The sequence below is a fragment of the Bidens hawaiensis genome, unplaced genomic scaffold (genome assembly GCF_021521415.1).
Source record: "Bidens hawaiensis isolate Kalapana, Puna unplaced genomic scaffold, B.hawaiensis_p1.1 tig00003270_1, whole genome shotgun sequence".
Classification (NCBI taxonomy): Eukaryota; Viridiplantae; Streptophyta; class Magnoliopsida; order Asterales; family Asteraceae; genus Bidens; species Bidens hawaiensis.
In genome coordinates, this window is record NW_027491179.1 from 1 (window position 1) to 18,108 (window position 18,108).

The 18,108-nt window shown below is 37.1% G+C and overlaps 1 long non-coding RNA gene and 1 pseudogene across 1 annotated transcript; one reads left to right on the forward strand and one right to left on the reverse strand.

Moving 5' to 3' along the window:
- The first annotated feature begins 5,783 nt into the window (after positions 1-5,783).
- On the forward strand, positions 5,784-6,137 carry LOC143623069 (nuclear transcription factor Y subunit B-5 pseudogene; annotated as a pseudogene).
- Positions 6,138-15,077: 8,940 nt separating this feature from the next.
- LOC143623061 (uncharacterized) lies at positions 15,078-15,485 on the reverse strand. The gene is made up of 3 exons (XR_013151823.1): positions 15,397-15,485; positions 15,249-15,311; positions 15,078-15,172 (listed from the first exon to the last, which is right to left on the reverse strand). It is a non-coding gene; the product is annotated as an uncharacterized LOC143623061 (long non-coding RNA).
- Between the last annotated feature and the right edge of the window lie 2,623 nt (positions 15,486-18,108).

Here is an 18,108-nt window from a genome sequence, read left to right on the forward strand (position 1 = left end):
GGTTGCTTTCCTATTCGGTCGACTGGACTGGTTCGATCGACACATTCGATCGAATGAACTGATTCGATCGACTGGTTCGATCGAATGAACTGATTCGATCGACTGAAAGCTGGGCGACGGAGATACCCACGGGTTTTCCAGATTTTCCAGATTTTTGACCCAAAATCGAAGTTTTTGACATGGAAATGCTCGGGATTGAAAGGGGTATCGATTCCTAGTACTTTTAAACACAAAAGCTTGCATTTTGACACCAAAAATGACGGTTTTTGACCAAGAACACACTTGACACAAAAGTCGGAGTTTTTGCTCGATTCGGGGCGGGTTTTGGTTGTAAAAACGTATGATTTTCAAGAAGATCTTACCGACAACAACGATAAACAGATTGGTGGACTCGAATCTTAGATTGGATGACTTTCTCTCACTACTCTCTCTCTAGAAGTGGGAGTGTTTGGGTGGGAAGTGTTGGTGGAAATGAAAGAGATGGTGTAAGAATACTTGATTTTCCGCTTAAATACTCGGGTGACTCGGTTCGGGTTTAGGCTACCGACGGGTCAAGACTAGTCGAGTTCATAAGTTTTTAAACAAACTAAAACTTTTTCAGCAAAACTTTTATAAACCATTTTCCGAATAATTATTTAAAATCTTTTTTTTTTTTTTTTTTTTTTTTTTTTTTAAATAAGAACATTTTATTTTTCAAAAGCATAAAAATTAATATTTTCCAGGCGTAAATGTCGTTTTATAAAATAAACATTTCAAATGATAAAAGCAGATTTCTCCAATGATATGGGTTCCGAACTTATCGTCCAGAACCCCAAAGTGTATAGTTTCCGATGATTCCTTGATTTTTGTCTACCAGTCAAATTCCAGGGCGTTACAGCTGGCGACGGTTACAGCATTAAATTGGGCAATCGTTCCCCTACCCAGGATCATATTGTGGCATGACGTGGTGGGCAAGACCAAGAAGTTGACAACTTCGGCTCGCTTGTGCTCATCATCCCCCATAGTTAGTTCAAACTGAATCTGTCCAAGGGGATGGATGATTTCATTTGAAACACCACAGATTGGTGCGTTCACAATTTCGAGCCGCGCTTGGTCTGCCGGGTCTAGCTTTCTGAAACACTGCTCATACATAATGTCAGATTCACTTCCAGTGTCCACCAGGACTTTTGACACTTCGTAATGAGCAATGTGTGTGGTGATGACGAGAGGACTGCTTATTGAAGGGCCTCCCTGATTCTTGGGAAGATAACTTGCTGCTCGCGCCAATCTCCGTTGATTTGCGCGCTTCTCTTTTTTGATGTCTGCCCTTGTGGTCCCCCCTCAGCCACACAGATTCTTTTGTATTTCTTGCTGGCAGAGGCTCCTTCCGGTTGCTCATCTTCTATTCTTGGGTTTTTCACCAAGTGAGCCAGCCTGCCTGACTTTACATCCTTCTCGATCGCATCCTTTAAATGATGGCATGCGTCGGTGTTGTGGCCCGGGGACTTGTGAAATTCACAATATTTGCCACTGTTTTGCGGTCCCTTGTAGTGTAGTTGCTTGGGGGGCTTGAATTGGACATTCTCAGTACTTAACACCTGTGAAGGTGTTTTAGTGAGGGAAGTCCATATTCTTGGCAGAGGTCTGCTAGGATCTCTGCCGCCCTCCCTCTTGTCACCCTCCCCGCGACTACGAACATCTTTTTGGGGCTGGGGTGAGCTTGGTTGCGCTTGCTTTTCTGCGGAAGAAAAACTTGTTGGCTGCAACCTGGACCATACAGAGTTCTGTTTGGCCCTCTTCTCTTTGCTGCGCGGTGATTCAGCCTGATGCGCTCTTTCTCTTGCCCTATCTTGGGCAATCTGTTTTTCATTTCTCGCGAAGACTCGCGATGCTTCCATTATTTTGCCCAAGTGGTGGGCATACCATCTTTGCTTACGAGAGCTCGGCGGAGTTGATCACTGCGCGCGCCTTGTATAAAGGCCACGCGCAGGAGCTGTTCAGTTATACCCCCGATTGCCAGGGACTCCTGATTGAAACGAGTGATGTAATCTTCAATCGTTTCATCATTCCTGCGTACGCAGTGCATGATGTCATCAGGATCGCGCGTGTGCCTGCGCTGCTGTACGAAGTGGGCTTGGAACTTTTCTAATAGTTCCTCGAACCCATCAATTTGCCCAGTCGGCAAGCTCTCGAACCATACCCGCGCTGCGCCCGTTAGGCAGCGAGCAAACATATGACACCATGTTGGCATCGTCCAGCTCTCTAGGTTTCCCGTGTTATAGAAACCTTGCAAAAAGTCATCTGGATCTGTTGTGCCATCATATTTGCCCAGACCACTTGGCATCTTGGTCTTGTGCTGGATGGGAGCCTGCGCGATGCGCGCAGTAAACTTTGAGTGTTTTACCAAGATGGCTGGTCTGTAGGGTGTGGTTACGTCCACTTGCCCTCTGACCGGTGGGCTGTACGGCATGTGCAGATCCAGATCTGCTCTGGCTCCAGGCGCCATGTTCACAGGCGCGCGGAGCTGTGAGCCTCCTGCATGAGTATCCCGTGTCTTCCTCATGCTATGCACTTCTTCATCACTGAACTCAGTCTGTGCAGTGTGAACAGAATGTCCTTCTTCCGGCGCGCGCGGCCTTTTTGTAGTCTGCTTATCAAACGGTTGCCTTTGTGTTTGGTCGGCATGCTTCTTCTGTTTGACCATTTCATTGTACTTTTCCATCAGACGCCGCTGCTCGTTTATGAGCCATTCATTCGGATCATTTGTTTCCTCTTCTGGACCCATTGGTCCTTTCTGTTTCGCGCCGGCAGGATTTTGTAACGTGAGATCGTCTGGAGGAGTTTCAGTCTGCCCGTGAGGAGTTGTGATGAAGGGACGGCTACTGGTGGGGCGCGTAGAATTACGCGGCCCCCTCAGGAACTGCTGTCCCTCATTAACATCCCCACGTTCAATATCCTCCAGAACTTGATCAACGTTATGAACGCCAGAAACCATGGTGATTGATTTTTTTGTAGATCTGATTAGATCTGATTGCCGTTTGTAACAGTGGATGGCACCAATGAAGAAACGTGGATCTACTCACAGGTAGCAGATCTACTTTCCTCGGGTGTGATTATACTATTTCACCGATGGTTCGTCTGGATCAATGTTCTTCCACCTATAAAATGAACAGCGCCGTTACTTACCCCTCAGAAAGGGACAGAGGGGTCCTCTTTGGGGTAACCCTCCGGCGTGAGAATAAGTATGTGTTGGAGAAGATAATAATGTGTGAGTAAGGGAATTGGGAGAGTATTGCTTAATAGCTGAATACTGTATGTTACTCTGTATGATTCTGTGATTGTCTCTCTGTGTATGAGAAAGTAACTGACTAGGGCTGCCTGTCAGTGAATGTAATTGAATATGCTTCAATGTGAATGAATGTGTCTGTAACTGTGTACGTTATGATGTATTTATAGTGCTAGGGTTTCCACTGATTGAGCTGAGACCAAATTAGGGTTTTGTTGGCCTCCTCCAATCGATTTGCGCCACGTGTCCCTGGAGACACCTGGTGCTTTTTCATTGGTTATGATCACGTGGTAACCCATGAGTCATGCTGAACTGTCCACCTTTCATTTAGCAGCTGTCAACATCAGCATATCCTTATTCCTTAAAAAGATGCCTTCTGGAAGGTTGACTGACGTGCACAATCAAGGTTGCCCTAATCCTGATTTGGATAAGGACGAGGTTGACTATGTGCATGTGTGATATGCGCCCATCCTGAGGATGCGCGAGGTCTTCTCTTTATTCTCACGCGCAGATATTTCATGCGCAGATGCGATACGCACAAGCATGTAATTCGCGTCACGCGCGGATGCCCCAAGCGCAGCTGCGCCATGCGCAACTGTGATATGGGTGGGCATGTATGATGCGCGAGCATGTGATATGCGCCGCGCGCGGATGCGTCATGCACGATTTGATATGCATAAGCATACATGATGCGTGAGCATGTGATACGCGCGAGCATATGTGATGCATGAGCACATGTGATGCGTGAGCATATGTGATGCTTGAGCATATGTGATATGTGCAAGCATGTGATGCTTGAGCATAAGTTTTGGCTTTGTGCCTTGACAATTATCTTTGATCTCTAATGTCTTGTATATATCTTGTGGGTTGACCCGCCCCGCTCGATGTTGAGGCGGGTACATACCTCTTCATGCCTGATGTGTAATAGCTTCACCAAATGCCCTCTTTTTGCTAACAATATCCGTAACCCTAGAGAAATAATCCCCAATGAGTTCGTCATCTTTCATATAAAGATTTTCGAAATCTCTGCGTAATCCCTAGAGTTTAACGGCCTTAACTTGGGAATCTCCTTGAAATTCCATCTTTAATATATCCCATGGTTGTATTAGCAGCAACAATTCGAGAGAATAGAGCATCATGTACATCGTGCTGAATTATGGCCATAGCATTAGCATCGTTCTTTCGAGTTGTTTTGTCTTTATCATCAAACCCAGCCTCAATAAATTCCCAAAGATCCCTTGATCTCAATATTGTTTTGATATGAATGCTCCAATATTCGTAACCCTTGCTTTTGAAAACTTGAATAGGAGTAGGTGTGATGGGGAGGATGCTTTGTGTGATCAGCCATGAGATAGGAAAGTGAATTACGTTAGCTATAATAGATTGAAAGAGCTCAATCTATAATAGATTTTAAAAAAAAGATCTACAATAGAGGAACTGAGTTCTAGTACAAAGGATGACGCAAAGGATGAAGGGGTAGGAGAGAATGATTGCTGTGTTTGCGTAAAAGCCACGATTTTCTTCATAAAACTTTGTGAATTTTCTTACTAGCTGTGAACTGTTTCCTATCAATCCTCCTACCTCATGTTTTTTCATGTGTTTTTAAATCCATAAATTATTATTTTATTATAGAAATATTTGATTCCATCTTATTTTATGTAACGTGTTTTAGAAAAAAATATACAAACGATATGTCATGAAACCATCTAATCTTTTATTGCGAAAGCCAAGAATTTATATAAACCGCTTAATTATTTTATCAAGAGTTCAAATAATTTTATTATTTGTTTTTTTGAATAATTATGGTTATGTTATTTATGTACTATAACCTAGCTAAAACAAAGACACATTTCTTTTTGTTTTTAAATTTTAGAGGAGATGTATTTCAAATATTTTCTTAGAATTTAATAACCTGTATTAATATAAAGTAAGTTATTAACTTCGTTGCATATATGTTATATCAGTCTCTTACTTTTTAAGTAGATACGTTGATGTGCTTTAGCTCAACTATTAATGGAGCGAAACTGAATATTTAGGTTAGAAACTACAAGGTCTAAAGTTTGAATACGATCTATGCAATGGGTATTCAAATGATAGGTTTTTACTAGAATATAAGATAATGGACTCAGGGGCAAAGCTTCATTGAGGCCCGGGGTGGCCCCGGCCTCCACCCCCCCCCCCCCCCCCCCCGTTTTTTTGCACAATGGTGTAAATTCACCTGTTTTCGGCCGAAAATTTTTATACGTAGTGTAAGTTTAGCATTTTTCAGCCGAAAATTTGAGCCCGCCCTCCCTCGTTTGTGAAATTTTGTATGCATTTTGAGCTCAGCCCCTCGGTGCCTCAGTCCAAGCTTCGCCACTGAATGGAGTTGGGCTACTAACACTACTTGTGATTAGAAACGTATGAGGTTGTATTTTACAACATTGGTACCCGCAATTTGAAAAAGGTTTTCAAGTAGATGTAGATGAGTGGTATGTTTCCATATAATTGTAGAAGATCTTGAGATAGACATAGACATATGGGGGATGAGCATGATAAATTGCTCCCCGTAGCGAATGTGGGTCGGATCATGAAACGGGTCCTTCCACCAACAGAAAAGATCTTAAAAGAAGCCAAAGAAACCATACAAGAATGCGCCTCAGAGTTCATTAGTTTTGTTACCGGCGAGGCATCCGACAAGTGTCAAAAGGAGAACCGCAAGACTGTGAATGGAGACGACATCTGTTGGGCCCTTGGGTCGCTAGGGTTTGATGACTACTCCCATGCCATTATGCGCTATTTGCATAAACACAGAGAATCTGAGAGGGAACGGGCATCCGCTGCTGCCACGTCATCAGCAAAACTAACTGTTTCCGATGAGAATATAATATAGACTACGAAACTTATAATATTTGAGATCTAGAAGCTGTAAAGGCCGGTTGTCTGTCTTATCCAAAAAGAACAAAACTAGCTAGCTAGGGTTCTAATTGCTCAGGGAGAAAGGGTTTAGGTTTAGGTTTTCGGGTTTAGGGTTTAGGTTTTCGGTTTTAGGGTTTAAGGTTTCGGGTTTATTTTGTAAAAGATAAAGATATATATACTATTAAAGTTAAAGAAAAGATATTATAAATATTTACAAAATTAATACTAAAAAAATAAATTAATAGTAATACTTGATAGTTTTTAATTTGATATATATAGTGGAGATTCTTAAGTGAAAAAAATGTTGTAGGCACTAATATGTATATAAATAATGTTAAAGGGTAATAGTAATTAATCTAATAACTTCAAGGGGGTGTATATTTAGAAAAAATGGTGTAAAGGAGGGTACGTTTAGCAGCACCCCATTAATTTGGTAAATTATTTACTTCATAACATGCTCATTAGATAGCATTGCTTTGGACTTCAAACGAGTTCCCGAAGGTTTATATATTAGTACGATGCAAGTGTCTTCACTCTTTATAAGCCTTATTATACATAACTTAACACTTTTATAAAGCACGTAAGGGTTTTTAGTTGATTTACCAGTCACCCTAATTCCTGACTTGGGGATTTTAATTTGTTACTTAAAAAGTAACGCTCCGGGGAGGCAATGCTTAGTTTGTTTGCTCATAGCAGCTGCCTAGTGCAGGGCCGACCCGTTTAAGAAAGAAAACAACCCCTAACTTTAGGCCTTCAATTTTTTAGGCTTCGTTTGAAATGTACATTTGTGCATGTGTATATAAAGAAAATCATGTTATAAACCACAACTGATACATGAAAACAGATAAAAATTAAAATGTAAATAGAGACAAAAATGCGAAATCTGAGAGATTTATGGCAAAAAAAAACCATAAATTTTTTTAAAAAATAAATAATAACTCAAAATATAAATAAAAAACAAAAACAATTTAAAAACTAATGTTTCCCTGTCATTCTCGTTCCTAAAAAACGACGAAAAATGCAATGCCAAGAAAAAAAGACACAATGACGAAAATTAACAAACGACACAATTAAAAATAAAAAAAAACAAAATACATCGCAAAATATAACAAAATGCCGAACAAAATATAACACAAAGTTGAGTATTATAATACAATATCAAGGAAAAATACACAATCAATTATAAAAACACTATAGAAAATAAAAGACACATTGATCTTTTTTATTCAATATTGTTTTTTTTGTTTTTTTAGAAAGAGTAAGACGTTGGAAACATTTTGGTTTTCTTACTTTTTTTTGTTTTTTATTTAATTTTGAGTTATGATTTTTTATAAATTTTTGTTAGTACATCGTTTAGCGTCTCGATCTTTGTTTAATGTATTTTCGCATAAAAATAATATATAGGGGTATTTTGGTAAATAAAGAAAAGATACATTCGCTAATGTAAAGACACATTCGTTAGAGTAGCGTATAACGAATGTGTTTGTGTGTCTTTCATCTTCATTCGTTAGGTAATGTTAACGAATGAGACTAACGTATGAAGTCATTCGTTAGGGTATATTAACGAATGTGCTTAATGTATTGATGACAAATGAGAAGCTCATTCGTTAGGTATGTCTAACGAATGAGTTCATCATCTATAAATACCATGTAATTCTTATACTAATTAAGAGTTCTTATATTATAAAGTTTTCCTCTCGTTATTCTGCCCAACTCTCATCTCAACACACACAGTTACATATATACACTAAAGTATTCAACCTAAACGTATAAATATAAATACACTAGATCATTAACATAATGAATTATAATCAATCAGATCATGTTATCTCAAGTAGCAAAAGAGCTTCTGTCTTATTGAATATAGTTAGGATCCATATTTGTTTCTACCGATCTCAGATTTATAATTTAATTGTATCGTTTTGTATGGATTCGATATTCAGACTGTTCGTAACGCATAATTGATCAATTGACAAATTGAAACATGATAATTGAAGTTGAATTTGACTTAGGATTTTTCGCGATGGTGAATTGATCATCTAAGATCAGTTAATTGTATTGATTTGTACTGAATCGTTAAATTTGATTTTTGCGGGAAAGTATTTAAAGTTTTAACGAATTTTAACTTTGTTTGATTCAAATTGGAAAGAACTGAGGTGTTTGAGGTGTTTGGAGTGGTTTGTGATTGTTCAGAATGAGTTTGCGAGTGGTTTGATAGTGGTTTTGTGTGATTTGGACAAGTTTGAATAGGTCTGGAATGGTTTGAATTTGGAAAATCATGAAGATGATGAATGCCCATTAGTTGTTTTCTTGAGCACATTCGTTATCTTTAAGTCTCATTCGTTAGACGATTATAAGGTTGTTGTGACTGTTTCTAACAACCCATTCGTTATATTGTAGACCCATTCGCTACATTGTTCATTCATTCGTTTCAACCACATTCGTTTACATTCGTTCATCACACATTCGTGTTCACTGTTTCTCATTCGTTACCTCTTTCGTTCATTGTTTCACCACATTCATTATTCACTCATTCGTCATCGTTCATACGCGTGAACAATATCATTTGTTATCCTTCATTCATTACAAGATAAGTTCAATAAATTGGCAAGTTTAATCCTTGAACTTTCATACTTTGGCAGTTTATTCCCTTGTGTTTTCATAACATGGCAAAAATTTATGCTTTAGCATCACAAAATGCAATCATGCAACAAATGTTAAATACTGATTATGAGATCGGGTTTCACACTAAATGTTCGAGGCATAATAAGTTTTGTGATTGTCCTAACTGGGAACCAAGAATTAAAGAACATCTGGGACCAATGCATCCCGAGTGTATGCATAGTTTGTAAAAATGATTATGTTCCCTTGACGGTTAATTATGTTACACTTGATAATACCGACAAGTTGTTCTCTTAAATGTTTGTCGAAGGGAAGAAAGCGTAGGAGATTGAGACAAAGGCTTATGCAATATGGCTAACCCGAGCAAGGGAAATACAAATAAGAGCAAGAAGTCAATGTTAGAGTATTAATTCAGAAACTTTAACCTCATTCAAGGAGAAACTATTGGAGAATTAATCATAAGATTCTGTCATTTCACTTATGAGATGCACAATTTTAAAATGCTTCTAGTTGACAGTGATCTCATTGACACATTGAATAATTCTCTACCTCCTTCTTATTCAACTTATCTTATGTACTGCCATAAAACGGGTATTTCAAGAATGATGAACTTACTGCAATGGATTTTGTACAGGAGTTGGAGGAACATGAATATATATTAAAGTGTCATGATTCATCCAAAGGCAATCTAGACCATACTTTATATGATGGAAAAAATTTAGTAAAGAGTTAAGTGTCATTTTAGTTATGTGGTTTGCTCAATTATGTAACTTTAGTACCGTTTTTAAATTTATTGCAAATGACTACCTTACTTTTCTAAAACTTGCAACTTTAGTACCTTTTTTATAACTCCGTTTATTTTATCGGTTAAGTCAAGGGTAATTTGTTAACTTCATGATTTCTTGACTTAACCGATAAAAAAAACGGAGTTCAAAAAGTACTAAAATTGCAAGTTTTAAAAAAGTAAGGTAGTCATTTGCAGTAAATTTAAAAACGATACAAAAGTTACGTAGTTGAACAAACCACATGTAAAAATGGCACTTAACTCTTTAGTAAAAGTGCATCTACTCCAATTACTGCCTTTCCTTCTCAAACATATCAAGACATTCCTCGAGAGGTTGCTTCTGAACCTAATGCATTTCCATGTTCAGGTGGTTGTAATGTTGGTTCAACTCCTCAGGTTACACCACCGCCTATTGTAAACATGAAGTAAGCATAAATGAATTTTGCTTTCATGGGAGATTTTATGACTTCTTATTAACACTTGGTGGGTGGTCAAGTAGCAAACATTGATATGACCGATGAGGATTATGATCATGTTGATCCTGATGATATTGAGTTAATGGACTTGAAGTGGAACATGGCAATGATTGTAAGGAAGATAAAGAAAAGTTTATGCAAAGAACTAGGAAGGATTTTCCTGCCACGAGCAAGAGGATTGGTTTTGATAAACTAAAAGACAAACGTTATAATTGCCAGGAGTTTGGTCATTTTGCCAAAGAATGTGACAAGCCAAGAAAAGGAATATTCTCCTAGATCAAGATATATAAACTTCAACACCAACAAGAAGTATAATAACAATGAGTCCAAGGAGAAACCTAAAAGTGTGGAGTCTACAAATCTAGGAGGGTCACATGCTATGATAACTCAAGATGGCATTGACTGGTCCTAAAGGATGTCGGGTAATGTATCTTCTGAAGTGAATCAAGCTAACTTGGCTGTGATTGAAGAAGTGGAGCATTTTGAAGATGCTAAAGATGATAAACTTATGAGTGTGACTCGTAACAGAATAAGAGGATTCAAATTTTGATCAAGGAACTTTTGCATGCATGGCAAAACTAGCAAAGGTTAGTTCTAACTCTTCTAAATATGTTTCTAATAGTTCTGATAGTTTAATTTCATCTGTTATTGATGAAATTGAATGTTGTCATTGTGGTGAGATTAAGTTTAAAATTGAATCACTCAGTCACCACAATGATCAGTTAGTTTGTGATCTAACGATTATTCGTGACAACTATCGACAGGTGGTTGAGATCGATCAACAACTGAATGATAAAATTGATGCTTTGTCGGTAATTAATCACAATTTGAAAGCTGAGATTTTTGTTAAACAAACCATCATTGAGATTGATGCTTCTTTGACTATTAGTTCACATGTGACTGTGGATATGGTTACTCATGAGGAGAAAGCTAAAGCAGTTGAACCAAAGTCAACTCCAAAATCACAAATTCATAGAAATGTGGCTTTTACTGTAACTGATCATGATGTGTTGGTTGAAGATGTTGTGAACCACATATGATTCACTAAAACAAGAACATACCTCTTCCTATTCATATTCTTTGTGAACCATGTGTTTTTGGTAATGTTGTATCATTAGAAAAACCTGTTATTTATGATGCGGATTTAATGAAATTTATTAATCCGTTTAAGTTTGATAAATAAAACATGGTTGGGGTTACAAACTGAAAGGGGTTAATAAAGTATTTGATGAATAAGATATCCCTTTAATTTTGATTAAGCCTGAATTGACTAAGAGTGTGTTTAAAAACGAGACATCGAGCTTGACCAAGTTTGAAAAAGCTTTTGAGAAATTAAAACTAATTAATAAGTCCAAGTCAAAGAAAAACCAATTAAGTTTGTTTAAACCAATCAAGCTTGTGAAATCATTTGGATTAGACACACTCAAAAGTTTATCAAATTGTTTTAATATTGTGTTTTACAAAATTAAACATGCAAACACTTTGGGAGGTCAAATGTAAAGATTGTGGCTTTTCAACCTAATGAATCACACTTATATGTTGATTAAACACAAATGCTTGTGGATATGAGAACTTGTTTCTCATGTGGTGAAAGTGGCCATGTTGCTAAAAGGCGTGACTCTATGGTGAAGCTTAATGGAAAATTAAAGGAACAAGTTCCTATGATTAAAAGAATTCTCAAAAGGCAACCTACTCAAGTCAAGATTGATATAACTCATATAATGTTTAATGAAGTTAGCCCGAAGAAGGTTGTGGAGGTTTTTTCAAGAGTCTAATGTATCTAACGAAAATGTTGAGCTTGTTAAACCTATTTGTAAGACTATGAACTCTGGTTTATTCGTGATGAATATCTTAAATGAAAGTCAAAAGCACCTCTTACTTATACTCGTATTCATCAATTACACCAGCAGAACTTGTAACAAAATTCAAGTGAGATCAAGGTTTAATTTGATGTTCTTCCAACAAAGAAACCTAACATTGAATTATACCAAAAGGAAACATAGGTTGAGCCGAAGACTAGGGCTTGGGCTGCCTATTTGAACTAATCACTTACTTGATTGGGCAGAGTTCATCCAAGACTATATCAGAAGCGAGACAAATTGATCATGGATAATGGATGTTCTAGGCATATTACTGACAATCTTAATCTCCTTTCTAATATAAAAGATATTCAAGGGGGTTATGTGGCATTTGCAGGTAATCAAGACGGATTATTTACAAAGGAAGGAGAAGTCCCGAATGCCCAGATTACATTCGAGAAGGTTAAATATTGTGACAAAGTTGATCATAATTTGTTAACTGTTTCACAATTTTGTGATAAAAAGTTTACAACTTTGTTCACTGATAAGGAGTGTGTAATTGTCAAACCGGGATTTGTTATTTCCGAGGACATGGTTATCATGTGATCACCTCTATTGAATGATATTTATGTGCTTGGCATGATGTCAGAAATGACTTCCTCATCAACATCAACATGTTTTATCTCTAAAGCAACAGAGAAAGATATGATCCTTTGGCACATAAGGCAGGGTTATATCCACATTCGAAAGATGAATCATTTGACGGCAAATGATTTGGTGGATGGTGTTGCATTGAAAAATTTCAAGATGACCGATCACTATGTTGCGTGCAAGAAAAGTAAACAAAACTAGAAGTCGCATTCATTGAAGACGGTCAACTCTATCGATACTCCTCTAGAACAACTTCACATGGATTTGTTCAATCATGTGAATGGAGTGAGAATTGCAGGAGATCTTTAGTGCTTAGTCGTTACCGAAGGCTATCCTATATTCCCGTGGGTGTTATTTATGAGCACAAAGGGTCAAACACTCGTTCTCGTGCAAAATTTGATCACCAAGATCGAATAACTTTACAATTGAAAAGTGAGAGGTATTCGAAGTGATAATGACGTGGAATTCAAGAATAGCATGATATAATTTTTCTGTCTGAAAAGGGGTATTCATCACGAATACAGTTCCCCATACATGCCACAACAGAATGGTGTTGCTGAAAGGAAGAATTAGACTTTAACTGTGGAGGCTATAACAATGTTGGCGGATTCTAATATTATCGTTCAATTTTGGAACGAGGTTGTTAATACTGCATGTTATATATTGAATAGAGTTCTAACGGTTAAGAATCTCAAGAAGAGGAGCTATGAGTTGCGTAATAACCTTAAGCCAAACCTTCAACTTCTCGATCCTTTTAGGCGTCCTTGCACAATTTTGAAGAATGAAACGGGTAAATGTTTGAACACGTTAATCCAGTACACAGAATTCAGATCTGAGCTATATATAATTAACACTTAATACGGATCTAGTTCATAATTACGCTTGATTGTATGTTGTATATGATATATTAGTTGTATGTATGTGTATAATATTAATATTGAAGCTTAATAGAAGATTTCGGCAGAGGTTCGATAATATATCTCCAAAACTTAAATAAACTGTGGACTGAAGCCACTATAAATAGAAGATGGATCTAGTTCGTTACACATTCCGTAACGAACTAGCATCCACTTCGTTACATACATACAATATCAATAACTTAACGAATCACCCCCTGATTCATTAAACATCCTTAACGAATCAGGAGGGATATAAACTTAGATCTAGTTCGTTAAACATCCTTAACGAACTAGACTATACTTTAACGAACTACAATAATAACTTAATACTTTATTACATAAATAAAACGATAAATACTATAATGATAAATAAAAAGACTTGAGACGCAAAACCGTGTACTAACAGACACCCCCTCGTCTAGAGCTCTTTTTCTTTTACTTTACTTGAAACGCTTGGACTGCCAATCTCTGCAACTATGAATCCCATTCTCAAAACATACACGCACGACGCATTGGAACTGCATAGCCAGATCATAGTCTTCATTTCGCTCGAGCAATATCTTATTCTTGTGTAGCACGTCGTTGTCGGTCTCGGATAAGTTAACAAGCCACATCGGATCAATGATCTTGATCAGCTCGGTATTCAAACATTTGCCCAGGACAATGACGGCCTCGCCAGTTCGGTTATCGTAATACCAACGGTTGAAAGATTGATGCATGTGTTGATTCAAAGTCTTCACTGGTACCCGCTTCATGGTCTTTGGCGGCTTAACCTTGAGGATCAACTTTCTCCAACCCGTCCTTGGATCAATTTCATCTATACGTTTTCGGGTTGGAACCTGAGGCTTTAGAAACTTGAAACCGGAGTTTACTTCGAATAACATCACTACTAGAAAAAATGCCTTCAATGACACGCATTGCGTGCCATTAAAGGACCCTTATGACAAGCAAATGTGTGTCACTGAAGCCCTTGTCATAAATTGGGTATGACACGCTTTTTGTGTGTCATATTTAATGACACGCATTTATGACACACATTTTTAACATGCATTTATGACGCGCTTTCAATACTGGTGTTTACGACAACAATTAACGACACTCATGCATGTCATCTTATAACTTTTAATTATTATTATTATTTTTTTCATAATAATATTTAAATTAATAATTTAAAATATAGTAACAAAGCATGCATTACATTCCCAAAATAAGCATCCTACATCAAAAGATTACATATAATCCCTAAGTTAACAAAAGTATCGGTAAATATTTAGTATAATACATATCACTAACGAAATATAAACTGTGTTGTATACGCCAACCAATCTTCTAGAACCGCATCGAAATCTGTCTCCGTGTATTTGTGTTTGCCTCCCCCAACCTAAGTTGAAAATTAAACAAAAAATATAAGACTTAATCAAAGTTCAGAATTTAGGCTTATAACATGCTGTCAAAAATACCAAACATATTAAGTTCTCACCTTGCAGTTTAGATATGGGAATATTGAACCCGACCCATCCACGGAACTTATCTTTAAGCGTTTCTTCAGTGGCTCTCATCCAGTCTTCATATTGTTTTTCTCCAGATCCGAGCATTATCTGAAATATATTTTAATCTTTGTTCATATGACGGTCGAGTTTTTGATCCAATTCCTAAACAAGTGCTACAATTTGAGTTAATTTACTTACAAATTGAACATCATCTTGCAGCAAATCAGGATCACCCGAGAGAATTATGTCAATACCTTTCTCGTAGTCCAACCTCCCAATAAATCCTATCTGTTAAGTGACTTGGTCAATTGTAGCATTTTACCACAAAAGAAGAAAAGTGACAATTAGTTGTGCAGTATGTTACCAATGGGCAGTCGGGCCGAACTGGTAGACCTAATTCTCTTTGAAGAGCTATCTTGCATTCAATCTGCATGACACAATATGTTTATGAAAGGGTTGATTTGGGTTATTATAGCAAAAAACACACATTTTTGGAAAAATTAAGGACATACACTGGGACAAGACCAGCATGCCAATCATTGGCAAGAAACAAACATTTTTGACCATAAGTATACCCTCATAAAGGAAGACTAGAGGAGCTTCACATGTTGCGTGACAAAGTAAGGTGAACCGAAACTGCTCCAAAAACGTAATAATGTTAATTCTTTTTATTGAAAAACATATGATTAGTAAAGTACAAATTTCTAAATTAGTACCTGGTTATCTCCAAATGCACCATAAGCGTCACCGTATGGGTTTCCAGGACGGTGGAAAGAAGGATGGTCCACAAATACCTGAAAACACCATAATAAGATTAACAGAAACCAAAATTGACCAAGTTTTGATGAAAGAACCCAACCTCCTGGAACCCGCCAGAACAAGAAACCTTAATCCGACAACCAAGAACAACCGTACTATCAAACTTCCTATCTGCAGGCCCGCCACACAAATATCTGGGTTTAACAACCATCACACGATGCCCACGTGCTGCAAGTGCAATTGGTAAAGAGCCACACACGTCTCCTAAACCTCCAGTTTTTGAGTTCCAGATCATAAAATTATCAGACTTAATAACAAAATTTTAGTAAAATTGAGTAATTCACCTACCATTTTCATATCGGATTTTAAGAACATTTTCTATTAAACAACAAAACTTCTGTGTGCCAAAATAAGTCACCAACTGAATACAACTGAATAATTAAAATTACCATCAAATTACCAAATACTAGATCTCATAACATGCTCAAATCGAAATCGAATGAAATCAAACTGCTAAAGAGCAGGGGTGCTAACAAGACGAGCCAAGCCGCTAGCTAGCTACCCGATATCGGGTCTATATATAGCTTAAAATGATCTGAGCCTTATTTATTGATGCCCATTTGTTTCTATATTGACACCATAACAGAAAACAAAATCAAAATTTATATCCAAGTAGTTGTATTATTATTTTGTTAAGTTAAGTCGTTGTATTATTATTATTATTATTATTATTATTATTATTATTATTATCATTATCATGCTGTTGGTACAAGAATTGTTAATAAAGCGCTAGCTCGACTACGCTCGAGCTATTTTGCTAAAGCTCAAGCTCAACTCATAGGTTATTTTTTCAAGCTCGGGCTCGTGTCATTTATTATTTAATAATTAATTTATATACATTTTTTATTAATTTTAAAACACATTGCTCGTTAAGGCTCGACGAGCATCTCATTTAGCTCGGGCTCGATAAGTAAATAAGCTTTGTATCTCTAAGCTCTAACCTTATACTATATTTCTTCAGTACAATATAATATACGTTTCAAAATTCAACATTTAGAGTAACAGTTTATTATATAATGGTTCAATTATGTTTCAGAATTAGGATATTTCACTGTCGATTGTACCCCTAAGATGAAAAATTCATATGAACTGTTAATTATGCTTTAGAATTCAACATTTATAAAACAAAAAAAAATTGTGTTTCAGAAATAACTTAACACTATGTTATTAAACCCTAGCCAATTAATGATAGAATAAGGTAAAATTGAAGAAATCTACCTCAAAGAAGATGAAATCCTTCAATAATTCCTTCAATAAACTCAAACTTTTGCTTCAATTCTTCAACAAAAATCAGCCAGAAGATCGTGGTGGTTGCCGGCGTTCGTGACTGGTGGCGTCGTGGTGGTAAACGGCGTTCGGGGTGATGGTCGGCGTTCCTGGCCGGCTTTCGTGGTGGTGGCTCGCGTTGGTTCATGGTGGTGGCCGGAATTCGTTCGTGGTGGTGGTGGCCGGTGATGCGTCTGTGAACGTGAGTATGTGTATGTTAAGGGTTTGTGTATGTTAATGGTTTGTGGTCTGCAGTACTATTAATTTTATTATTATTATTATTAGTATTATTATTATTATTATTATATAGGTCAAACTAGTCAAAGGTTTTTTGACACGCATATATTGGCGCGAGTTTTAAGTTTTTAATTTTGACCGAATGATGACACCCAAATTATTTTTTTTTGCAATTTATGACATTTTTTAACGACACACAAAAACGAGTGTCATAAATCTTCAATTTTATAAAATTTATGACATTTTTTTAATGACTCGCGTAATTGTGCGTCATAAATCGACGCGTGTCATTGTGCGCATGTCATTAAAGTCCTTTTTTCTAACTATTGTTGATGAACCCAATCTGCTATTCGGTCACCCCCTCTGCTGATAAATGGACGACACGCAAGGGTACGAACATCCCATCGCGGTAAAGTGAGAACATCCATTGTCTTTTCATAATATTGAACCCCCTTTTCCCATTTAACAATACATACTTTAAGATAGGAATCAAATAACCAAGAAATGATATAACCTTGAACCTTTGACAAGTTCTTGAATGAAGTCACTTGGTTGGCTTTGGCACGAGCAACGCCTTCATCCTTTTGCTCTTGATCTACATACCTATACGCCTCAATAATCTTATGGGTTTTCTTGCTTTGATACCCAAACCACCTTGCAATATCAGCATCAGTCGGGTTTTCAATCGAATTAAATCTCGTATCAACCACATTTTTACCCTTAGATACCTTATCCAGATTGTCCTCAGCTGCTTTAAACGTTTCCTCATTAAATACTGGAGCACATTGATCAACATTTGTGTGTTGAAACAGGTCAGGATACTCCTCAGCTGTGACATCTTCAACCTCGACCTCCTCATCTTCATAAATAAAATCCGTATTCATTTGAATAGTCGGATCATT